Below are 26,199 nucleotides of genomic sequence, written 5' to 3'. Positions count from 1 at the left end.
GCCTGTTTCCCTTGCCTCCATAACTGTTGTGGGTATTGATGACCAGGCTTCTAAACCTCTTAAAACTCCCCAACTCTGGTGCCAACTTGGACAACATTCTTTTATGCACTCCTTTTTAGTTATCCCCACCTCCCCAGTTCCCTTATTAAGCCAAGACATTTTAACTAAATTATCTGCTTACCTGACTATTCCTAGGCTGCAGCCACACCTCATTGCCACCCTTTTCCCCAGTTCAAAGCCTTCTTCACATCCTCCCCTTGTATCTCCCCATCTTAATCCACAAGTATAGGACACCTCTACTCCCTCCTTGGCAATGGATGATGCACCCCTTACCATCCCATTAAAACCTAATCACCCTTACCCCACTCAACGCCAATATCCCATCCCACAGCACACTTTAAAAGCATTAAAGCCTGTTATACCTTGCCTGTTACAGCATGGCCTTTTAAAGCATATAAACTCTCCTTACAATTCCCCTATTTCACCTGTCCAAAAACCAGACAAGCCTTACAGGTTAGTTCAGGACCTGCACCTTATCAATCAAATTGTCTTGCCTATCTACCCCATGGTGCCAAACCCATATACTCTCCTATCCTCAATACCTCCCTCCGCAACCCATTATTCTGTTCTAGGAAACCTAGCTGACCCCATAGATCCTAAATCCTTTCCCCACTCCTCTTTCTGTTCCTTGAAGACAGCTTTAGAGACTGCTCCCACACTAGCTCTCCCTGACTCATCCCAACCCTTTTTTCATTACACACAGCCAAAGTGCAGGGTTGCGTGGTTGAAATTCTTACACAAGAGCTGAGACCACGCCCGGCAGCCTTTTTATCCAAACAACTTGACCTTACTGTTTTAGCCTAGCCCTCATGTCTGCGTGCGGCAGCTGCTGCTGCCGCCTTAATACTTTTAGAAGCCCTCAGAATCACAAACTATGCTCATCTCACTCTCTACAGTTCTCATAACTTCCAAAATCTATTTTCTTCATCACACCTGATGCCTATACTTTCTGCCCCTGTCCACTACCTCTCAGCAAGCCGAACTCACTGCCTTAACTCGAGCCCTCAGTCCTGCAAAAGGGCTGCATGTCAATATTTATACTGACTCTAAATATGCCTTCCATATCCTGCACCACCATGCTGTTACATGGGCAAAAACAGGTTTCCTCACTACTCAATTGTCCTCCATCATTAATTCCTCTTTAATAAAAACTCTTCTCAAAGCCGCTTTACTTCCAAAGGAAGCTGGAGTAATTCACTGCAAGGGCCATCAAAAGGCGTCAGATCCCATTGCTCAGGGCAACACTTATGCTGATAAGGTAGCTGAAGAAGCAGCTAGGGTTCCATCTTCCGTCCCTCACTACCAGTTTTTCTCCTTCTCATTGGTCACTCCCACCTACTCCCCCACTGAAACTGCCACCTATCAATCTCTTCCCACACAAGGCAAATGGTTCTTAGACCAAGGAAAATATCTCCTTCCAGCCTCACAGGCCCATTCTATTCTGTCATCATTTCATAGCCTCTTCCATGTAGGTTACAAACCACTAGCCCGCCTCTTAGAATCTCTCATTTCCTTTCCACTGTGGAAATCTATCCTTAGGGAAATCACTTCTCAGTGTTCCATCTGCTATTCTACTACTCCTCAGGGATTGTTCAGGTCCCGTCACCTTCCCTACACATCAAGCTTGGGGATTTGCCCCTGCCCAGGACAGGCAAATTGACTTTACTCACATGCCTCGAGTCAGGACACTAAAATACCTCTTGGTCTGGGTAGACACTTTCACTGGATGGGTAGAGGCCTTTCCCACAGGGTCTGAGAAGGCCATCACAGTCATTTCTTCCCTTTTGTCAGACATAATTCCTTGGTTTGGCCTTCCTACCTCTATACAGTCTGATAACGGACCGGCCTTTATTAGTCAAATCACCCAAGCAGTTTCTCAGGCTCTTGGTATTCAGTGGAACCTTTGTACCGCTTACCATCCTCAATCTTCAGGAAAGGTAAAATGGACTAATGGTCTTTTAAAGACATACTTCACCAAGCTCAGCCTCCAACTTAAAAAAAAAAAAAAAAGGAGTCTGTCAAGAATAGAGCCCAAAAACTCACCAACCAAACAAGTAATTATGCTGAACTCCCTTGGATACTCTCTAATTGGATGTCCTGGGTCCTCCCAATTCTTAGTCCTTTAATACCTGTTTTTCTTCTTCTCTTATTCAGACCTTGTGTCTTCCGTTTAGTTTCTCAATTCATACAAAACCGCATCCAGGCCGCCAGCAATCATTCTATATGACAAATGTTCCTTTTAACAACCCCACAATATAGCCCCTTACCACAAAATCTTCCTTCAGCTTAATCTCTCCCACTCTAGGTTCCCATACCACCCCTAATCCTGCTCAAAGCAGCCCTGAGAAACATCGCCCATTATCTCTCCATACCACCCCACCAAAATTTTCACTGCCTCAACACTTCAACACTATTTTATGTTATTTTTCTTATTAATATAAGAAGACAGGAATGTCAGGCCTCTGAGCCCAAGCTAAGCCATCATATCCCTTGCGACCTACAGGTATACATCCAGATGGCCTCAAGTAACTGATGAATCACAAAAGAAGTGAAAATGGCCTGTTCCTGCCTTAACTGATATATTACCTTGTGAAATTCCTTCTCCTGGCTCATCCTGGCTCAAAAGCTCCCCACTGAGCACTTTGTGTCCCCCGCCCCTGCCAGCCAGAGAACAACCCCCTTTGACTGTAATTTTCCACTACCTACCCAAATCCAATAAAATGGCCCCGCCCCTATCTCCCTTCACAGACTCTCTTTTCGAACTCAGCCCATCTGCACCCAGGTGATTAAAAAGCTTTATTGCTCACACAAAGCCTGTTTGGTGGTCTCTTCACATGGATGTGAGTGAAATTTTGCTTATTTTAAAATCTAGTTCTGAGTCCTCTCTGAAGCCCCACATGTTTGGGCACCACATTATTGCCAATGAAAAGAGTTAAACTCTGTAAAATATTTAAAGAGATTCATTCTGAGCAAAATATGAGTGACCATGACCTATGACACAGACCTCAGGAGGTCCTGAGAACATGTTCCTAAGGTGGTTGGGGTGCAGCTTGGTTTTATACATTTTAGGGAGACATGAGACTTTGATCAAATACATTTAAGAAATACATTGGGTCGGTGCAGAAAGACGGGACAACTCAAAGTTGGGGCTTCCAGGTTACAGGTAGATTTAAAATTTTCTAGTTGACAATTGGTTGAGTTTATCTAAAGACCTGGGATCCATAGAAATGAAATGACTGGGTTGTGATAAAGGTTGTGGAAACCAAAGTTTTATCATGCAGATGAAGCCTCCAGGTAGCAGGCTTCAGAGAGAATAGGTTGTAAATGTAAGGTCTGTGCTGATGTTAAAATACCAGAGAAGTGTAATGAGGCATGTCCAACCCTTACTTCCTGTCATGGCCTGAACTGGTCTTTCAAGTTAAATTTTTAAGAGTGCCCTGGCTGAGGAGGAAGTCCATTTGGATGGTTGAAAGGGCTTATAATTTTATTTTTGGCTTGCAGCGTCATACCCCAAAATAACATTGCTAAAACCAATGTTAATGAGAGTTATTTTTTTTTCTAGGAGTGTTAGGGTTTTAGTCTTACATTCATGGTCTTTAATACATTTCAAATTATTTTTTGTGAGTGGTATAAGATAAAGATCCACTTTAATTCTTTTAGTTGTGGTTATCCAGTTGCCCCAACACCATTTAGCAAAGAGACTATCTTTTCCCCATTGTGTGTTCTTGTGACCCTTGTCAGATATTAGTTAATTTTACATGTGTGGATTTATTTCTGGGCTCTCTATTCTGTTCTATTGGCAAATGTATCAGTTTTTATGCTAGCATTCTGCTGTTTTGATTACTCCTCTAGCTGTGTAATATAATTTAAAATTAGGTAATGTGATGCCTCTAGTTTTGTTCTTCTTTCTCAAGATTGCTTTGGCTATTTGGGGTCTTTGTGGTTTTATATGAATTTTATAATTTTGTTTTCTATCTATGAAAAATGCCATTAAAATTTTGATAGTGTTTGCATTGAATCTGTAGACTGGTTGGTTAGCATGAATATTTTAACAATATTAATTCTGATGCATGATCACAGATATGTTTTTATTTTTTTGTGTCTTCTTAATTTCTTTCATCAGTGTTTTATAGTTTTAAATGTACAGATCTTTTACCTCATTGGTTAAATTTATTCCTAAGTATTTAATTGTTCTTGATGCTATTGCAAATGGGATTGTTTTCTTCATTTATTTTACAGGTTGTATTAAGTCCATTTAAAATATTTGCTTATAGTCATTCATGAAGCTTTGAAAAATAAACAAGGATGATATGATGATTAATTTTATATGTCAACTATACTGAGCCATGGGATCCCCAGAGAGTTAGTTAAATATCAATAGAAATTTTGGTACTATAAGGGGTTCTAGAGGAAAAGAGTTTTTATTTTATTTTATTTTTTAATTGACATGTAATAATTGTACATATTTATGAGATACATAGTGATGTTTCAATAATGCATAACAACCAGATCAGGGAAATTAGTATATTTGTCATCTCAAATATTTATCATTTACTTGTGTTGGTAACATTCAATATCAGAGAAATAGAATTTTAAGGATGAGTTTTCTGAACTGGTTTTAGGATTTTTGGAATTGGCTTTATAATCTGAGTGATTCAGTTTCCAGTAGTAAAGAGAGCATTGATAGTCCATGGTGTGATTTAGAAAGAGAGTTATGAAAAGTACCTCCATTCGATACTGTTAATGACTGATAAAAAGCAAGTAGCTGTGTGGTTGTGTTTATGATCCAATAGTTCCCCTTGATTCATGGGGGATATGTTCCAAGACCCCCCAGTAGATGTCTGAAATTAAGTATAGTGCTGAACCCAATTGCCATCAGTCAGAACATGTTTCTAATTTTGTCTCCCATCCACAAATTTAATGTTATTTCCATCTTAACTAAGCCCTTATCATGCACTATGGCTGTAACTTTGCAATTTGAGGTTCAAAAGCAAAACTATCACAAATTTCTTTTTTCTATTTCCCGATTTCATGGATAGAAGATTCATTCTTAGTGTATATCTTAGCAACCTCAGCATATATTTATTTTCTTTCTTTATCAATTCAATAAATTTTACATTGTCACTTAATGGAAGCACTTTACAGCTTCTATTTGGCATCTCCAAATTGTCAATATCACTACTGTTCTACTTTGGAGCCATTATTAAGTAAAATAAGAGTTACTTGGTGATACCATGACAGCCAATCTAATACCATGGATGGCTACTCAGTGACTAATGGGCATGTAGTATATACAGTATAGATACTCTGGACAAACAGATCATTTCTGTCCTCTGTGAGACAGAGCAGGATGGCATGATATTTCATCATGGTATTAAGAATGGTATGCAATTGAAGACCTATAAATGATTTATTTCTGAATTTTTAATATTTTTGGGTGACAGCTGACCCTGGGTAACTGAAACTGTGGAAAATGAAGCCACAGAAAAGTGGGGACTACTGTACTTTCAAACATTTTTTAAAAAACTAATGAATGTAATGAGGTTAGTTGGTTGCTCCTAATGCCACTGGACAAACTGGTTGAACAACAGCAACAAAAAATGGATGAGCTCAGGGATTTGAATTCCCAGCTGAAGCACCACATGAATGACCAGAACACTTCTATGTTTGTCCTGAAAGAGATTTTCATCTCTTATAGCTTCAAAGTTGAAATTGCTGAAAATCAAACACACAATATCATCCCGTGACTGGATGAATTATGCCAACTTGACCTCCCAGCCTTTCAAGGTGCCTACTGTTGTAGTGAGTAAATTGATGAGGAAAGAGTGGAATCCTGTAAGTTAGAAAAAGGATATATGGGAAGACTCTCATGAAGCTGGAAATATTGAGCCCTTAAATTCTGATGAGCCTTCTTTGCCAATAGAAGAGGTATCCCCTCCTGCAGTGGAGTCAGCCTCCCCAATTCCAGTGGTATCAGCCCTTACAACACAGTGGTAGTGGCCTGTCTATCCATGTCTGAGGAGATTAACTCCACATTGCCTGAAGGAAATGTAGTGGCCTCCCCTGAGGCAATTGTTATGCAAGACAATGTTGATTCTCCGTAGAACACACTCCCACAACATGGCTTTTGTCCTATACCTGTAATTGGATTCACATTTAAGCAGGCCCCTAAAGGTGAGGTACAAAGTGTTACTAATGAGGAAATGTGCTATCCTTCAAAAGAACTATAGAGTTTTTAAATTTATACTGACAGAAATCAAGGAAACTTGTGTGGGAATGGAGTCTAAGGGTATTGGATAATAGAATGAATGTAAAGTTGGATCAGGCCGAAGTTATTGACATAGGCCCACTAAGCAGAGATTCTGAATTTAATATTGCAGCTTGGAGAGATAAAAAGGGCTATAGCAGTTTGTTTGGGTGGTTGGCTGAAATATGGACCAAAAGATGGCCCATAGAAAGCAAATTGGAAATATCCAACCTGCCTTGGTTTAATGCAGTGGAAGGGATTTAAAAGCTTAGGGAGATTAGAATGTTGGTGTAGATTTTTAAATTTAATACCTACTCGCCCACTAATAGTTTAATGTTAAACTATTAACATCACAGTTTAATACCAACACTGTGAGAAATAAATTTGTCTGGGGAGCCCCAGTATTCTTGAAGAGCTCTGTAATTGGTCTTCTCTGGAGGCCACACCCTACAGGGAGAACTGCAGTCACTGAATTGGGAAACCTAAATGTAGTGGGAGCATTTGGATCCCACTGTGACAGGGGCCAAGTAGCAGTTGAGTACCAAAGACAAGGCAGGCATCGTTACTATAATGGGCCAGTAGAGTCAACACAATAGTCAGATAGTCTTATGCAGAGCTATGGCATTAGCTGTGTGATTATCGTATTGCTAGAAGTGAAATGGATAGGAAACCTACTACATTCTTACCTGAAATGTATAAGCAGAAATGTTCTAGGTCAAGTGAAGAAAAGTCTAACCTGAATCATAAAAACAGAGAGTCATGGTCCTTTAGTCAATTCTCAGACTTGAGAACTCTTTGCATCAAGGGGTTATTGAGATTTTGGTCATATGCAAGATAGTTACATCATGTTAGGTGGAATTATGACCCTTTCAGTGTCTTTATTTGGAGATTAACTATGGTTCAAGGATATGTGTATGAGCACCAAGTGAACAAGAAGTGAACTTGGGATGGTTAATTTTATATGTCCACTTCATTGGGCCGTGGAATGCCCAGATAGCTGGTTTCATTGGAATTATTTTCAATAATTCTGGATGTGTCTGTAAGGGTATTTCTGGAAGAGCCTAGAATTTGTATTGGTGGATTAAGTAAAGCAGATGGCCTTCTCTAGTGTGGGTGGGTATTGTCAAATCTGTTAAGGGCCTGAATAAGACAAAAAGGCAGAGAAAGTCTGAATTAACTCTGTCTGACTTCTTGAGCTGGAACTTTGGTCTCCTGTCTGCTGTGCTTCTGGTTCTCAATGCTTCAAATCCATACTGGAATCTATACCACCAGCCCTCTGGTTCTCAGGCCCTTGGACTATGCCATCAGCTTTCCTAACTATCTAGCTTGCAGATAGCAAGCAAATTGTGGGACTTCTCAGGCTCCATAATTGCTTGAGCCCAATAATTTATAGTAAGCCTCTTCATGAATATCTCCTGCTAGATCCTATCTATTCTATTATTCTAGCGAACCTTGACTAATCCTAGAACGATTGATGTTTTTATCCCCAGGATCTACTATACCAGCAAGAAAGTCTTCCTAACTCTGTTAGTAAGCTTCTGACTTAAATTGTGGCCTTCCTGATATTTCCATTCTTTATTATTTTTCCACATATTCTTGTCCCTTCACTAATTATTGATATAAGAATTAGTCCATTCACTAATTCTTGATATAAGAAAAAAATGAAGGAATTCTGGATTCTAGTCCTGACTCTGTCACCTATGAGCTTCTTAATTCATAAAGTGGAAGTAGATAAAATAAGATTATAAATGTAAAAGAAAAACTTTACATGCTATAAAAATATATTAGTTGTCAGAAGTGAGCATCTAATAGATTCAGATATGGGCATCTGATGGGCTCAAGGCAGACAAGCATCAGAATATGAATGTCAGGGACTGAGGCAGCATAGTGAAATGAAAAGAATAAGGGCTGTGGATGCACCCATTTTCAGACCCAGCTCTGTCACTTATTACTACTTTGGATATAATAAGTTACACTTATTAAGTGTAACTCTGTGGTTTGGGAAAAATTATGCAAATATTTTGAGCCTCTTTCTGACTGGTGGAAGAAGGATAATAACATCTACTTTATACACAGTCGAAAAGTTTACACAAAATAGTGTATTCAGAGTGTTCAGCATGTTGAATAATGTAAGCTAAAAAGAAGATTCAGAAATCCAGAGAAACTTTGCCTACAGCAGTGCTGTCCATTGGAAATATAATGTGAGCCATATATGTTATTCTAAATTTTCTAGCGTAACCATGTAAATAAATTAAAAGAAACAAGTATAATTTCTTTTTTACAATTAATTTCAATCATATTTTATTTAATCCAACATATTAAAAATATTATCATTTAACGTGTAATACAAGTAATTATTGAGATAGTCTACTTTTTTATAAAAAGTTTTTGAAATTCTGTACGTTACAGCTACAGAACATCCCAGATTAGATGCTAAATTTTTATTAGAAATCCTTCACGTCTATTTAGATTTCATAAAATTTGCGGGTAAAAAATTATTCACATACCCTAATTCTTACAAACATACTTGAATATTTTGCAATAACTAAATGAGCTATTGGTTTTTACTGTAAATTAATTTAAATTTAGATTTCATTTACCCAGTCCCACTAACCACGTTTTCAGTGCTCTGTAGCCACCTGTGGATACTGGCCACCATATTGGACAACAGAAGTCCAAAGGACACTCCTCCTCTGAACTCCACAGAGACAGGTTCTGGGAGACTCCCCTTATAGTTCTGTAAGGCATAAAAACAGAGAATTTGTGCTTTAGAGAACAGCAAGACTGAGAAAGGCAGAGTTTATAAAAGAAGATTCAGAAACATTACAACTCTCCTTGGAGACCCTGGGAACAGAAGGCAGGGATCGACAGCAGTTCACGTTTCCTCTCTTCCACTGGCCAACAAGCTGTCTTCTCCTAGTCAAAAAAGAAATAAGGGAGATGGGAGTAGGGAGGGTATTACATTCTAGTCCAAACTTCAGTGACTCCTCTCTTGAATAGGGACAAAAAGGACAGCCATGAAAAATGCATAAGGACCTGGCTGATTCGGGGAGCTGACAGGAAATAAGTAGTCTAGAGAACATGGCTGGAGAAAGCTGAAGAGGGAGCAACGTTTTAATTGCCTACAGGGATGATCAAGGAAGGGAAGGAAATGTGCAGAGGGGTCCAAGAGATCATGAGGAGGAGTTAAATGTAGGAAAAGAAAACATAAACACAGTGTAGGACAAATGCCATCAATTTGAGAAACAGACTCTCCAGGGAAGAGGTGGGAAAGTCTACACTTAAAACGTTAAAAGTCAGTCAGTTATAACAATAGCGGTAAGAAATTGTTCTATTCTTGCTCTGAAAGATAAGGTAGACTAATCATTTAAAAAAATGGAATATATAATTTTACATTTGGGAAGGAGCTAGCGAGTTCTCTAGACCAGGGACCTCATTTTATAAATGAGAAAACTGAATTATATTATACTTCTAAATAATGCTGGGGCCAGGAGTAGAACTTATGACCCCTAGTTGTCAGGCTAATGCTCAAATAGAGCATAGATTTGTTGTTCTTATTTTCAAAATATTTTACTGACATTTTTTAGTAAATCTGTAAACCATCAATAGAGTCTTTTATCCTTCTCTGAGAAAAGAGAAAATTGAACTCTTAGGTCAGACTAGGAGACCTACATGTGGCTATCTAGAGCTGCACTGTTCGACGAAATGAGGAGTAGCCAACACTTGAAACTTGGCTAGTCTGAATTGAACTTTGATGTAAGTATGAAATATTCACCAGATTAATTAGACTTAGTACAAAAAAGTAAACTAATTTCATTATATCGATGTACATTAAAATATATATTTGTATTGACTACATGTTAAAATAAATATAGCTGATATATTGAGTTAAAGCATATTATTAAATTAACTTCATCTTTAAAAATATTTTAATGTGGCTATTAGAAAACATAAAATTACATACATGCCTCTATTATCTCTGTTATATTTTTGTCGGCTTGAGCTGATACAGAAGATACCATGAATAAAAAAAGAAACTGAGGTTTTGTTTCCAGCCTGCTTCCTAAAGCACAAATTAAATTTTTTGCCCTTCATAGGGTTTGAGCATGCCTTTAAGGTTTCCAATTCAGTTTAATAAATAGCTCATGAAAATTAGCATCTATTCAAAAACCATTAAAGAGGAAAAAATTAAACCTGTCCATTGCATTGTTCTTTCTTGTCATGACTGCTTAGTGAATTAAAATGCCTGAAAACCCCAGTGTGCTTAGCTGCAGCCATCCTCTGTTTCTTCTCTACAACAGCACTGTGCTGTAATGAAGACCATGAAAAAGCATTTCAGAAAATAGCCTCCAATATAGAGTAGCAATCAATATGCATAGTATATACGATCAAGTTAGAGCAATGTGTAGGAGAGGCCCAAATACGTTTGGCCTGCTTAAACACATGCTTTCTGCTTGCCAGCCAACAAATCGCTTCTGTATATTACATAAGACTAAATTAATACCTACACGAAGACAGTTTATTGCGGATGATGGATCATGGGTTTGTTACTCATACATCCAGAGCAGGGCCCTGGAAATCACATCATCATTGCATTCCCAGAGAAAGAAATGATTGTCACATCCAGACATGTTTATCATGGAGAGAGAGGTTGATCCGAGGCCATCCACTTGCTGAGGGAATACTGCCACCTCACATGATGAGTCCTCAGAGGAAAGACCCAGTGTTGACTGGCAGATGCCAGCAAGAATAGTATTTTTCACGATAGTCCTTCTGAGGCAATAAGGAATGAACTGGCTATATCCTATCGTCTATATTGTTAGATTTTTGGGGGGCCCAAATGTGAATGTCATTTAACTTCAACAAAGGTAACCTAAATAGCATTTACTCTACCTTGGAGAGAGCAACAACAACCCAAGAAATGAAGCTCTTGCACATAATGCAGTCAACAGTATAATGCAGATGGACCCAAAACCCAAAGGTACAAGTCCTAGTTTAAACGTAGGAGGTGAATGAAGGACAGATTAAACTAAAGAGATGGGCTTCTTTGGCCTATCTCCTGACAAACTGTCTGGCTGCATTAGCAAAAGTCGAGAGTAATCGATACTTATGAAACAACAGCACAGCCACAATCAGAGGCAGAGCAGGGTTGGAGTGCTATTACCATAAGTGGCTGAGTCATTGATGTGAATGTGTGTGTCATTTTGCATATCATTTGCATGTTATTTGGTGCAGGCTTGCCAATAAATAAACACAATTTATGAACTTGCACAACCTACCCTGACCTTTGTAAGAACATATGGAGGAAAATAAACTAGACCTGCAATGAATTACTGTTTGTTTAGCATGAAAATATGAATAGTTCAGGTCCAAAGTGTAAGTTACTAACTTTAATGTTGTCACCTAGGTAGAAGTCTCCCTGTGGGCAAGTCTGCGTTTTAGACATTTTTGTTTCTAGTCCTGCTTAATAGCTTCACATGACAGTCACTTTCAGTGTGTTTGTTCATGCTGACCTCACTAAGAAATATGTGTATATGTATTTGTATACATTTATCTTTTTGACTTTCAGTCATATTTATTAAGTGCATCTCATATACCTGGGTAGACTAGTAAGCGCTTTACATATACTCTAATTTAATCCTTAAGAAAAAATAGTGTAATTATACAGTTGATGGAACAAGGCTGTGAATATTTGGGCAAACTCAAGTTTATCTGACTTCAGAGCATGAGTTCCCAGCTGCTTAACAATTGTAGTAACCCTAAGAATACCCAATCACTTGATGAAAGTTGCACTGCATTGTGTTTATACCAGAAGATCTGTGTGAGCCCATTTTTCCTTTCTCCATGGGTGGATACGAGTTTTATGGAGCCTGAGACTTACAAAATTTAGGGGGCCCGGTAGAAGAAAAAAGAAGCAAAATTATTAACACAAACTTCGATGTCAGAGTATTCATTTAGAATGAGAAAAGAAATTATAACAAATTAAAATACCACAAACAAAACAAAATGAAGATATAAAATATTTTTATTCATGAATGGATGGATACATCTCTATGGTATATTTTTCTTAAATATTTTGGCTGCAAACTCACTGATCATCTTTTCATATGAAAGCAATTTTAATAATATTTTTTATCTAGAAAATAAAAAGACTATTTATAACTTCCTCCAGCATGGTTGATTAAAATTTCATTTTTATTATTGCTGGTAAAACATAAGACCTTACCCATGGACATATACACTGTAGTTTTGCTACAGGTCTGTGTCTCACAAAAACATAAGTTCTACGGTGGCTTTATAATGGTATGCTTTATGTAAAAAATCAAGCCTGTTTCTGACAAGAGTGTATTTCCATCTTAACCACGTGTTGTTGGTGATGACTGAATCTTCTGCTTACAATTTTAGATATGTAATTTTTGGAAGACTTTTACATTGACTAACTTCTGACACTGTACATTTCAAACCTTGTCTCTCTTCTATTGCCCACCAACCCCTGGTTACAGAGGACCACAAAAACCATTTATTTCATCTTCATTTCATTAACAAGTAGGTCAGCACAGAAAACTGTAAGGACATTTCTGGGAGCCATTTTTACACTGTGATGGTTAACAATACACTAACTAGATGTGGAAGTGGCTGCAAACCACATAAATCTACCCTTACTAAATCTAAGTTAAATACATTCCCAGCTTAATTTCCTGAAACCCCCAAATGACCACAGCCACTTTAATATCCCATGATAGGAAGAAAAGTGTGTCTGAGAAGAAGGTAGGTTGGACTTAATATTAAAATATTTTACTTTTGCAAATTTTACAAAATCTTATTAACAGGTGACTGTATTATTCGAGCCCCTCCCAGGTCTTTGACCACAGGCATGAGCCATATGAGCCACAAGCAACCCCCAGTGCTACTCCCCATCGCCCATTCTGTAATGGCACATAACATCATCTTTTTTGTGGTTCATTTCCTTATGCTAGCTCCACTCCATTCAAGCCCAATCTCATGTCTGTAGATCAACTCTACATCAATGGTTCTAAACTTTTCGAGTATGATGACTTATTTACAGACCCAACGGATGTGCTCATCCTTACTAGTAAGTGTGCATTTGGGCCTATTGCCAGAGTAGATACAAAGGAGAAAAAAATTGCTTTGTGTCCAATGCTTTTGTATTTTTATATGCTTAGTGTAACTAATAAATGATTACATTGTTATATGTATTTATGTTAAATTCATTGTATGTTATATTCATTGTATTGTTATATTATAATAAATTATTCATTGTTATATTTATATTTCAATGTTTTATGTTATTTGTTTTATTATATTATATATTTACTCTTAATATATTTGTTATTTAATGTATTATTTGTATATTATATTCATTTATTGTTATAATAGCACCTAAATACATTTGAATGTGAAATATATGTGTGAGGAACCTGCTTTTTATTTTCTACAAACAATATTTGGGCATATATCTAGACTCTTTGAAATGATTCTCTAGCTGTTAGGAATTCTATAACCTGCATTTTGGAAAATACTGCTCTAAGCCTTATACTAGCTAAAAACACTGCTGGTTGAATTTTTCCAAGCACCTTCAGTTTTAAGTACAGCAAAGCAACCAATTCATTGCAGTGGTTACTTATCTGTAAGGAACAGTTTTCAGTATACGGAGTCCTGTAAACTGAATGATTTGTAATAGCTCCATGAAAAAAGTGGACTTTCCTCTGAGTTGGGACAGTTGGTTGAGAGGAAGGCACTAACCAATACGAATTTAAGTTTGTGCTCAGGCTTTGAAAAAAATGGGTTTGCACTCTCATGGGGAGAAAATGTGTGGCCATCTTTCTTCTCCTGGCTGGCACTCCAAGCAGGCTTCATTTTAAAAATAGTGCTAGGGAGGGAGGAAAAAATATAATGTATTCTTAAAATGTTTATATGTCAGCAAAATCCTGAAAACCATTCAATAGATTAATCCTCCTGCTGACTTAAAAAGGATGGATTTCCAGCTATAACTGAGATTGGGAAAAATTGATTTCCATGTACCTTATGACTGAATAAGATAAAAGCCACTGCCCTGACAAGCTTCTCCCAGCCTGAATCCAGACATTGGGAGGGTTGGCTAATTGAAAAGTCACTGCAAATACTAGCCCAGACCCTTTGAGGAGATCTGGAAAAATAATCAAAGACAGACTGTTCATTTTTCAAGAACAATTTCCAGAATGTTGTTTATTTCCACCGTCACTGAGCAACTATAGTCAAAGGTGAAATTGCTTTCTCTCCCTTTTCTTCCAACTCATCTTCATTTCTCCTTTACCTTCTCCTCTTTCTCGCTCCATTTCTCAACTTTCTCTTTTTTTCATGTTGTCTGCTTTTATATGAAAATATTTGCAAAGTGAAAACACCACCTGGATTAAGCTTTCTTGTTAAAGCTCCAAGCAATGGTGAGCTAATTCTTTTCTATGGCCTTAGTTTACCCAATTAAAAGTAAGACATTGCACCTGTCCATAAATTTATGCTTAACAAAGTGTTTCAGCTACCTTTTTCCATGTAATTCTCACATGAATCCTGTGAGGGGCTAATTATTATTATCAAGGCTACAAAAACAGTCTCAGATGCCTTGTAAATGTTTCAGAGCCAGTGTTTTCCCAAGCTAGGACAAGGTCCCATATCTGATTCTACATCCCCTGGCTTCAACTGAGTCACAACTGATTCCCACATGATTAATACTACATTTCTCCACAAGCATGTTACATGAGAGGGTTCATTCACTCACTTACTCATTTATTCTTTCATTTCATAACTATGTATTGAGCACCTGCTAGGTGTTAGGCACTAAGCAAAGTGAGAAAACAGCTGTAAACTAGGCAAGATCTCTGCTCACAAGTACCTGATCTTCTAGGAATACAGCTGGTTTGAATATAAAGTTGAAGTACTATGGTGAATTTTAAATTCTTCAGGATATAAAATAATTCAAACTACCTCACATTCACACAACATTCCAATGGCAAATCAGTTTTAATGGAAAATATGGTAAACTAAGTTTTAAAGAAAAGAGCCTAATCTTGCTAAAACAGTATTATAGACTATATGAACGTATTTAGAGATATTAGTGTTTTCCTGACTTTGTTTTTACTTTTTTCTTTTGCTGCCATTTCTTTCATGTCTTCTGTTTGTAATTTTAATTATTTTCTCCTTATTGTTCCCTACTCTATCAACTCTTCTGTATTTCAGGCCATTTCTACATAGAAGCAATCGGCTACGTCATTTTGAATCAATCATATGATATCACTTTCTTGAGCAAACAGGACAGTTGCTGAGCCATTTATTTGTTTTTCCTAAGGAATTCCATGAAGTTCTTAAATAAATTTCCATCAAGTTCTCTGGATATTCATGTACCTATCTACATAGTATAAGAAATTCTCAATCAGTAGGCTTAATCCCCTGAACCTTGGTATACAAACAACAGCAATAGCAAATATTATTAAATAGGTCTTTATTTGTGCTAGACAGTCTTGTGGGTGTTTTACATATATTTGTAAATTGTATCCTCATGACAACCCTTTGAGGTAGTTACTATTTAAATTCCCACTTTACAAATGAGAGAACTGAGACACAGAGAGAAGTGACTTGCTCAGAGATATAAACAAGTGAATGGAAGGGCCTGAATTAAAACCCAAATTGCCTATCTGCAAAGTTTACTCTCCTTGCCATGTACTGCATGGCTCTCATAAAATCAGACACTACTCACTCAATTGACAATATTGCAAATGGCACTTAAATTCTCAAGCCAGCTTTTCTAATCACCTAGAACTTAGGTCAGCAGGTATTTGATTCTATCACCTGATCAGTGATTACATCTTCCCTGACTTTATTAGGCTCTTTTCACTTTAACTTACAAATTGCAGGGAAAGGGGGTAGGAACGTGCATCCCTAGCAATTTTCATTGTGGGTGAATCTGTCAGTGGAAGACTGTTATCTACATGTGCATTTTATATGTGCGTGGTGGGAAAAAAAAGTGCTGAAGAGTATTGCATATGGAGAGGTGGAAATGGGATAGAGTGGAACTTAGGGCAGTGGTTATTTGTGAGTGGGTAGTTGTGATGACAAGGTTTACTTTTATGGCTTCTTGGTGGGTGTAATCAGTGGGGAGATGTTCCCATAATGATAGGGGTGTGGTGTGTGCTGAGGTGTCTGTGGGTGGGCAAGGCGAGGATAAGCATGTGACAGAAAGAAAAACCCTAACAGCTCGTTTTATTCCTCCTCCCTTCTTTACCCACCCCCACTTCTGTCTTCCATCCCTAAATATCTATGATGTTGCAATAAAAATTGAAATGGCTAAAGTTGTGAGGAGGAATTTTTTTTCTTTTGAAACACAGTACAAAACCACACTCATAACAACCAGGTTCCCTATATAAATCTATTTTTAAGATGATTACAGGGTTTCCATAGCCATTCTAGCATCAACTGCTGGTTTTGTTTCCTCGTCATCAGTAAACTGTTGGCAGGATACTGCACCAGAGGTATACTTTTTAAAGGGTATAATTGCATGGCACAGAAATTATCACTTTCTCGACGATGATTTTCATTGGTCTTTCCCTTTGAGAATCCGGTTTGGAAGCTGGGCTTGTCAGTCCCTCCAAGCACACACTGCATTGTGTGCGTTGGTCTCATGGCCTATCATGCTGGCAACCACTAGGCAGAGGGTAGCAATTAAACCACACAATAGGCATCAAGGGATGAGGAGAAGACACTGTGTTTGAAATAAATGAACACAAGCAGCACAGCCAGCTTCCCTAGGAAGGCTATCTGAGCAGTGTGGCTAGCCAAGATTGAACAGACTTTGCAAAGCAAGCTGGAAAACTCCCCACGGTGCCAAGCCATTAGACAGCAGCTGAGGCTACATCCCCTAGGATCTATCATAGGCCCCTTCTCCCAGGCTAACCTTCTCTAGGGTATAGAAATGTAGGAAGGAGGCTTCATAGAACTATGCTTTTTTCACTGCCTGAGCCCAGAGGCTATGCAAATTTTGATTGATCTGGCAGCTATTTTTAAAATGCATTGTCTAATAGGGGCAGGCAAGCTTTAGTTCACCCTCAGAAATAAGGGCCAGATAAGGCAGAAGTCAGCCTCTGAAATGGAAGCTAATAAACATCAACATGTAATAGGTAAAATTATCTACTAACAGAAGTCACTAACTCTCAAGAGGTAATGATGATGTGGTAATTATGAAACTAAGATACTCTCCAATCTTTATCTAAGGGAACCAGAAAACTCTATCCAGATAAAAGACCAGTGCTTCTCATTCTAATGAAGATGATCAGCATGGTGCCTCAGTGCTGGAATGCAACTGGTGTCAAAAAATGAAAGCTCATAAAATAATAACCATGAAAATGACCTAACTAAGATACTTATGTATAGAGACTAGAATAAAGAAACTGTAGAGCAAGAATGGATGGTAGTTTAACTAGCATTATCTGGGAAAAAGGCATTGAGATGCTAACAGAAATATTCATAGAGGAGAGAAGAGCATTTCAACTGGTTACTCTAACTTGATAAAAATGGAGACTACAAACATCAAGCAACTCTCAGCCCAAATCTGTTCTCAGCAAGCAATGTTCTAATCTGTAACTTGAGTCCTGAGTAGTCTGATCTACCAGAAGAGAGAGTCCTGAGAATGTTTGTTCATTCACCAATTCAATAAACATATTTAAGTGCCTCAATTCGTAAGGTTGCAGGCACTCTAGCAGTAAGGGATAAAATGGGTGGTTCACATTCTCAAGGGGCTTGCAGGCTAGTTAGGCGAACAGGTAAGTAAACATAATTTTAATGCGAAGAGATAGGATCCATTATAGAGACATGCATGGCATGGACTGGGAGTACAGAGAGAAACTACTTTACCCAGTCTATGGTAGGAAAGCATCAATAAGACCACATTGAATGAAATGAGACCAAAATTTGTTCTTGAAATATAAAGATTAGAAGCAGCAATAGAGGATTAGGATGGTAAATCAGGGTTGGCATTGTGTTTAAAAGAGGCAGAGAAGTCTATTCAAAGCAGATGTTGAAAGCACAGACAGTATAAAGGCTATGGAGAATGTGATGTGCTTGGGAAACATTGGAGCATTAATATAATTGAGTGTGAGGAGAGGTATGGAAGGAAATAAGGTAGAAAGAGGTTATGTCAGGAACTGCCTTATTACCAACCTGGGTTTTGTCCTGTAGGCAGAAATGAGCAATTGAAAATGTTAAGCAGGGGAGTAATATGGTTGAATTTGCAATTTAGATGATATTTCCATACATATCTCCCACTCCAGATGAATTGATATTCTGACGTGTGGATTTGGTAAATGCAGATTTTTTACTTTGATTGAGTCCAAGAGCTTGACGACCTTATGGTGGGCTGGTAAAACTGAGTTTTCAGACTTGAAACTTGAGGGCTGAACCCTGGACCTGTGAAAACATCCCATCGAGTTTTCACTTGTGAGAGAGGCCCAACTGGAAGTTGTCATCTGATCTCTATTTGACATCTCTCCATCTGCAGAACCCTGGGGTGCAAAATGGAAAATATTCAGTTAATCTGTGAAAATTATCCAGGGGAAAGGAAGAGTCTTACCAAGTCAATTTTTTCTATGTGAAATCCTTTCTATCTTCTGAGCTTTAAAATGGTTTCTCCTAGAATACCGTATTAGGCTACAATTAATAAAATGTCATTCCCTTAGAAAGAATGCTGCTGATGGTCAAGGCTATTTCACTATAAACCTTTGTCAAGGTCTTTTAGCAAATGAATTTATTCCCAGTTTTGAAATGGTCTACCATATTTTTAAAAATAAATTTACAAATTGTCCTTCTGTTCAAGGTGAAAAACGTGATATAAAATCAAAGTGAACTTTCTGGAGAGATGATAAATGTGACAAACAAAATTAAACACACAAATTGGGGATAATTTCAGGTAGATACTAAAATTCATCAATTCAATTAAAATGGAATTTGTGGATACTAAATGCTCAGAAAATAAAAAAAATACTGTAAGACATCACACGGGAACTAAAAACTTCTAGATAAAACAAATCCAGATAACAGTAGAACATATCCTAAAGTGTGATAGATACTCTAGAAGTACAGAGAAGAGTTACAGCAAGGGCGATGAAGTGCAGACTATGGGAAATAAATGGAAATTAGATTAAAAAGATGTAAGTTTCCAAATGTGGTGAGCAATATGAGCCAAGAGCCAACAGAAATAACATTTTCTGAGAATTTGGATGACAATGAGGACACCAGCACAGGGAGAGTGGGCTTCATGATGCAGAGCCCACCACAGCCATTGGTACGCCGCTTTATAGAGCAGAAATGGCAGCAGGTAGTTGTCACTGAATAACGCAGTCAATACTGTGGAGTGTGTTTTTCAGTCCTTAAACACCGTCTCCTCAAGTCTGTCTACAAATTATCACCTTGGCAGGGCTCTGAGCCCTGCCTCTGAGCTGTGTGTGTGTGTGTGTGTGTGTGTGTGTGTGTGTGTGTGTATACATATATAAATACAGAAGCAATGAAGCTCATGCAGTGGGAGGGATTCTAAGCAGAGGTCACTATGCCTAGTCTCTGACCAGCACTTTGGGAGATAAAGCTGATAATTAGTAAAGAGCTTCAAACCCACCAAGTGCTCAACTCAACTTACCTATGTCAGAGTCAGTGTCCTGCATGATGGAGTGACAGGGTGGAAATATAGAACTACATAGAACTTTAGAGCCAGCAGGGACCTTAGAGGCCATTAAGTCCAATCCTCTCATTTTACCAATGAGGAAACAAAGGCCCCAAAGAAGGTCAGTAACGTGCTTGAAGCCAACCAGATAGTGAATGACAGAACTGGAACGAATCACTTCTCTTATCTCTCAGTTCAGTGCTCGTTTCATTATATCACACTGTCATTTTTTTTTTTTTCAAGAAAAGCTTTGTAAATATTCAAGACATAATCTTTTTTTCCCATCTTTGAAACCACTATTGGGTGTCTTTGTCTACCGTAAATTTAGGTACTTTTCGTATGATATTCACTTAATTATCACAGTTTTAGGCCTGTGTAGAGCACATATGGCCCTCATTAGATTTTTTATTTGGGACAAGTGATATAATCCTTTTACATGTGTATGGTGTTGCCCCTTTCAGACATTTCTGTGTACCTTTCTCCACTAGATTTCATAAGAATTCTATCCAGTAAGCTGGGCAGCCATTGCTGTCTTCATTTGGTTGTTGAAGGAAATGAGGCACAGAGAGATATAGTAACTTCCTTTTAGACACACATTGAGGCAAAGGTGAAGTCGAAACTAAAAACCTATAATTCCTTAAACTAACAGAAGAACCAATGAGGTGTGAGCTGAGAGATTCTGGTTGCATGGAAATTTTCCTATTTTGTCAAGCTTTGTTGTTGTATGCAAAAACTTTTCCCAAGTTTCAAAGACAAGGAGATATCTGAAAGCCACAGAATTCATAGCTGAATTCCCAGATCATGCTGCTCAACCTTATACTATGCCCAAGAAGGAAAGTTCCAAGGCTGATGGAAAAGGACAGGATCCGTCAGTGAGTTGATGTGACTGGGCTGAAAAAGATTCAAAGAGACACAATCTGTCTCTGGAGACAATTAGAAAACAGAGTAGGGGGCCATTTGCTAAATCTCTCTCTTTGTTCCAAATGTGGCTGTTTAAATTTGAATTGAATGTGTTTGGGGATTTTCTACAAAGGGAGTCACTTGGAAGGCTGCCGTTTCTTGTTATCAGTCATGTTTTATTATTGAGAGGAGGAACACCCAGAGGAGCTTCAGAGCCAGGCACAGGCAAAAAAAAAAAAAAAAAAAAAAAGGGAGGGATTGGTGCACAACAATACCTCAGTCCTATGGTATCCAAACTCATAGATATTGTCCTCAGGGATAGTTAAAGATTCAGTACAAAAGAAGATGATTCCAAAGTATTTTAAGTGGTATTATCTTAAAGGTGAAATGAGAGTATCAATAAAGGTCATTAATCTACTCAATCATTAGGCACTCACCATTGACACTGCATGAGTTAGACATTAGAAGAATCAGCGCTTATGGTACCCCCTGTAAGTATGCAAGTAAGTTGTACTGAGACATAATTATACCGACTAGCAAGCAAATGTATTACTTAGGTCTATAAATTGATAAACAAGTGGTACAGATCAGTGTTGTGAAATGTAGAGGAGAAGATACTTAAGCCCTTCATTAAGTTAGAAAGAAACAGTCAGTTTCAGCTTGTAAAGGAATGGAGAACCATAGTGCTAGGGGGAAGTAGCAGCCAACAAGAAGGGAAGTAGAGGATTATAGAAGAGGGAAAGACAATTTAAGTTGGTTAGGGGCATCGCTGTTTCCTTATTGTCCTACTTATTGTCTTTCCAAAGCAAAATCTCTATCTGGTCTCCTTTTGCCTTTCCAGTACCTAAGTCAGCTCTGACTAGAGTAGTCATTCACTTAAGCTCTCCATGCCTGACATTTCTCATCTGTTATAAAGGGCATAAAGTATACTTCTTGTCTATATGCTAAGGTTTCTGGAAGCTTAGAAGCAATGATATGTAGTGAAAGTTCTTTGAAATGTACTAAGTGCTATAAAACTGTGAGGCACTAATACTTACTTTCTCTGTGTAACTCTGTAAGAGGTATCCAAGCTATCTGGTTAGGATTGGGATTTGTAGTTTTAATTCGACTTGACCACTGCAGTGACAGACTTTATCATTTCTTTATTAGAGTAAGTGTTTTTTTGCCAAGAGGAACACACATTGGGCAAGGTTTAGCCAAATCTAACGATAGGTGTTAACCCTTGGAATGTGATTTTAATAGCCAATAGGTATTTATAATTAATGTGCAATAACTCAATTATGCACATCTCTTTAAATTTAATAGGCCCTGTTAAGGTAAGATCATTAAGCACCCAATTGAATGTTAAACACATATATTTGGGGTTTAACGACTGTGCAGCAGATGCAGGATGGATTATGGGATTGTTAAAGGGTATTAAGAAAGTTGTTACTCTTGTGGGGGTATTTAATTAATGTTTTAAGCAATCTCTACTTTGAAATCTGCCCAAAATTCTAGGTGAAATCTGCTTGGGGAGCAGGAGCATAATTGGCAGCGTTACTGGTTAAACCGAACCACGCTGAAGGAGAACACAACGAAACAGCCCTCTAATTAGTGTGAGAAATGACAACAACACAACAAAAACCACCAAGTGTCTCCAATGACAGGTGCAGCAAATAACAAGGCTGATGAAAGATTTTGCAATTAAAGATTCTGCTATGAAGATTAATGGAGTATTATCTTAAATTAATGTAAGGCAGGTGATCAGAGATGAGTTTCTGCCTTACAGGCAGCCCGCCTTTTCTACTTTTCTTCCCTTAATTTGTTTCTAGGAGTCAAGGCCTCTTTACCATCCCCCAATATTCAAATGACTTTTGATTTTATAGTTTCTCTATTCTTCTTTTTCTGAATGTACATGGTCTACTTTTTGTTCTTTTGGTCTCTTTCTCTGTCTCTCTCTCTTTTTCTTGATAAAAATAAAATGGTTTCAACTTAGTGTCAGTGTTCTGTCTCCTATACCCAACATCCCACAAGGTATTTTTTTACTTTCCATCAAAGGAGTTGTTTAAATTACAAATTGCTGTTCTATTGCACAGTAGGGTGATGCTGGTTAACAGTAAGGTATAGAATATTACAAAATAGCTAGAAGAGAGGCTTTTGAACATTTTCACCACAAAGAAATGATAAATGCATGAGGTGTTGGATACACTAAACACCTGGACTTGATCATCATTATAAGACATATATATATGTATTGAAACATTAAATTGTATCCCATAATATGACCAATTACAATGTGGCAATAAAAACAGATAAAATCACATTATAGAAAGATAAAATAAACACACACAAATTACAGATTAGTCTACTCAAAGCTCAAGGATTACACAAATATTCTAATAATAAAGAGGGAGATTAAACAAGGAAGGCACCTTGTTTAAATCTTTAAAATTATTAGAATATTTATTTTTGTCATCATGACCTCACCATTCATTCTTTCAATAAATATTGATTGAGTGTCGACTATGTACCAAGCATATTCTAGGCCTCGGAGGTACAAACGGTAAATAAACAGGTACATTCTCTGTATTTAAAAGTTTAATTTCTAGTTGAAGGAACAGAAAATAAATACAAAGCAAGAGCATGGCATGTGGTGATTGATTCAATAGGAGAAAATGCAGCAGACAAGCAAGAAAGGGAATGCCAGGGGTAGGAGTTGTTATTTTGGGTGATCTCACTAATAGTGGCATGTAAACAGATACGTGAAAGAGGTGAAATGAGGAACAGTAAGGAGGTCTGTTTATCTGGAACTGAGTGAGAGAGGTAGGAGATAAAATCACAGGGGTGGGCAAGGGGTAAATTTATATAGGTGCTTATTGGAAATCTTAGGACTTTGGCTTTTACTGTAGGTGATATGGAAAGCCACTAGAGAGTTTGACCACAGGAAAGACATAAGCAAATTAAGTTTTAAAATAAACATACTAGCTCCTATGAAGTTGGCCACTGTGGCCTGGAGAGGAAGATGGAATAGATAATAAAAGAGAGAATTAATAGTGGTTTGACTTGGATGGTTGTAGTCTAAGGGATGAGAAGTAGTCAGATTCTAGATGTACTCTAGAGATATCTAGAGCCAATAGCATTTGATGACAAATTGGATTACTTTAAGCTTTTGGGACTGAACAATTAGAAGACTGAAATTACCATTTACTGAGGATGAAAGTTTAGTGGGAAAAATCAAGAGTTTCTTTGAGGGCATATTAAGTGGAACTGTAAAGTGGGTATCGGATATAGAACTCTGGATTTCAGAGGGAATTTCCAGGATGAAAATATAAATTTGGCAGTTATTTATATAGGATAATATTGGAAGCCATAAAACTGAATGAAATCGCGTTGGGAGCAAATATAGATAGAAAAGAAGGGGAGGTCTGAGAACTGAGACCTGTGGTATTCCAACATCTGTGGGTTGAAGAGTGAGGAGAACACAGCGAAGAAGATAGAGAAAAAGCAGCCAGGCAGAGAGGAAAGACCAAGAAGAGTGTGAAGAAGTGTTTCAAGTTGGAGGAAATGATCAGTTGTGTCAAATGCTGCTGGTAGGATGAGAACTGAGAAATGTGTATTGGTTCAGCAACATCATTGGTGACCTTGTCAGGAGCTATTTCAGTGAAGTCCTGGGTTAAAAGACTGGTTGGCATGCATTAAATCAAGACCAGAAAAGAAGAACTGGAGCTAGTGAGAATATAAATCTCTTTGGAGGGATGTTGCTGTAAAAATAAAGTGAATAAATGGAATTGTAGCCAGAGAGGGATGTGAGATCAAGAGAAAAATATCTTTTTAGTTATTTATTTTTAATCTGCCCACAACCTCCTAGAAAAATATCTTTTCAAATGTAAAAGACATTATAACATATTCCTATGCTGTTAGGAATGATCCAGATTAGAGGAAAACTTTATGATGCAGGACCAAGGACGGGCATTGCTAGAGTATAGTCCTTAAGTAGGCAAGGGAGGAAGGGACCTGCTGCACAGATCATGGGATTGCGTTCAAATGTGACCATAATCAACTCATTCATGTAACAGGAGGAAAGACAGCATATATGGGTATAGGAAGGTAGGCTGGTAGATGTAATGGTGGAAGACTGTGCATGCTCTCTTCTAGTTGCTTTTCCTTTATATGTAGATACTTAAATAGGAAGAAAGGCTATCAGCTAATAATAAGAATAAAGAATAAGGTGTTGGAGGTTTGAAAGCAAAGTAGAAGGCAAAAAACAGTTATGAGCAGAGGGAAACACTAGGATTGCAGAGTGACTATAATAGACCATTTAAAGTCACTGGCCACAAATTTTATTTTTTTTTATTTTTATTTCCATAGGTTTTTGGGGAACAGATGGTGTTTGGTTACATGAATAAGTTCTTTAGTGGTGATTTCTGAGATTCTGGTGCAACCATCACCCAAACAGTGTTCACTGTACTCAATATGTACTCCTTTATCCTGCACTCCCCTCCCACCCTTCCCCCCACAAGTCCCCAAAGTTCATTGTATCATTCTTATGCATTTGAGTCCTCATAGCTTAGCTCCCACTTATGAGTGAGAACATACAATGTTTAGTTTTCCATCCCTGAGTTACTTCACTTAAAATAATGGTCTCCGGTTCTATCCAGGTTGCTGCAGATCCATTATTTCATTCCTTTTTATACCTGAGTAGTATTCCATTTTATTTATCTACTCATTGATTGATGGGCGTTTGGGTTGGTTCCATCTTTTTGCAATTGCAAATTGTGCTGCTATTAACATGTGTGTGCAAGTATCTTTTGTATAACGACTTCTTTTCCTCTGGGTGGATACCCAAGAGTGGGATTGCTGGATCAAATGGTAGACCTACTTTTAGTTCCTTAAGGCATCTCCACACTATTTTCCATAGTGGTTGTACTGGTTTACATTCCCAGCAACAGTGTAAAAGTATTCCCTTTTCACCACATCCATGCCAATATCTTTTTATTTTTTAAAATTTTTTGATTGTGGCCATTTTTGCAGGAGTTAGGTGGTATTGCATTGTGGTTTTGATTTGCATTTCCCTGAAAATTAGTGATGTTGAGCATTTTTTTATATCTTTGTTGGCCATCTGTATATCTTCTTTTGAGAATTGCCTATTCATGTCCTTAGCCCACTTTTTGATGGGGTTGTTTGTTTTTTTATTGCTGATTTGTTTGAGTTCCTTGTAGATTCTGAATATTAGTCCTTTGTTGAATGTATAGATTGCAAAGATTTTCTCCCACTCTGTGCATTGTCTGTTTACTCTGCTGATTATTTCTTTTTCTAT

The sequence above is a fragment of the Gorilla gorilla genome, chromosome 1, assembly GCF_029281585.2.
Source record: "Gorilla gorilla gorilla isolate KB3781 chromosome 1, NHGRI_mGorGor1-v2.1_pri, whole genome shotgun sequence".
NCBI classification, from domain to species: Eukaryota; Metazoa; Chordata; class Mammalia; order Primates; family Hominidae; genus Gorilla; species Gorilla gorilla.
The sequence above is the reverse complement of the archived record's forward strand: the minus strand, read 5'-3'. Positions refer to the sequence as shown.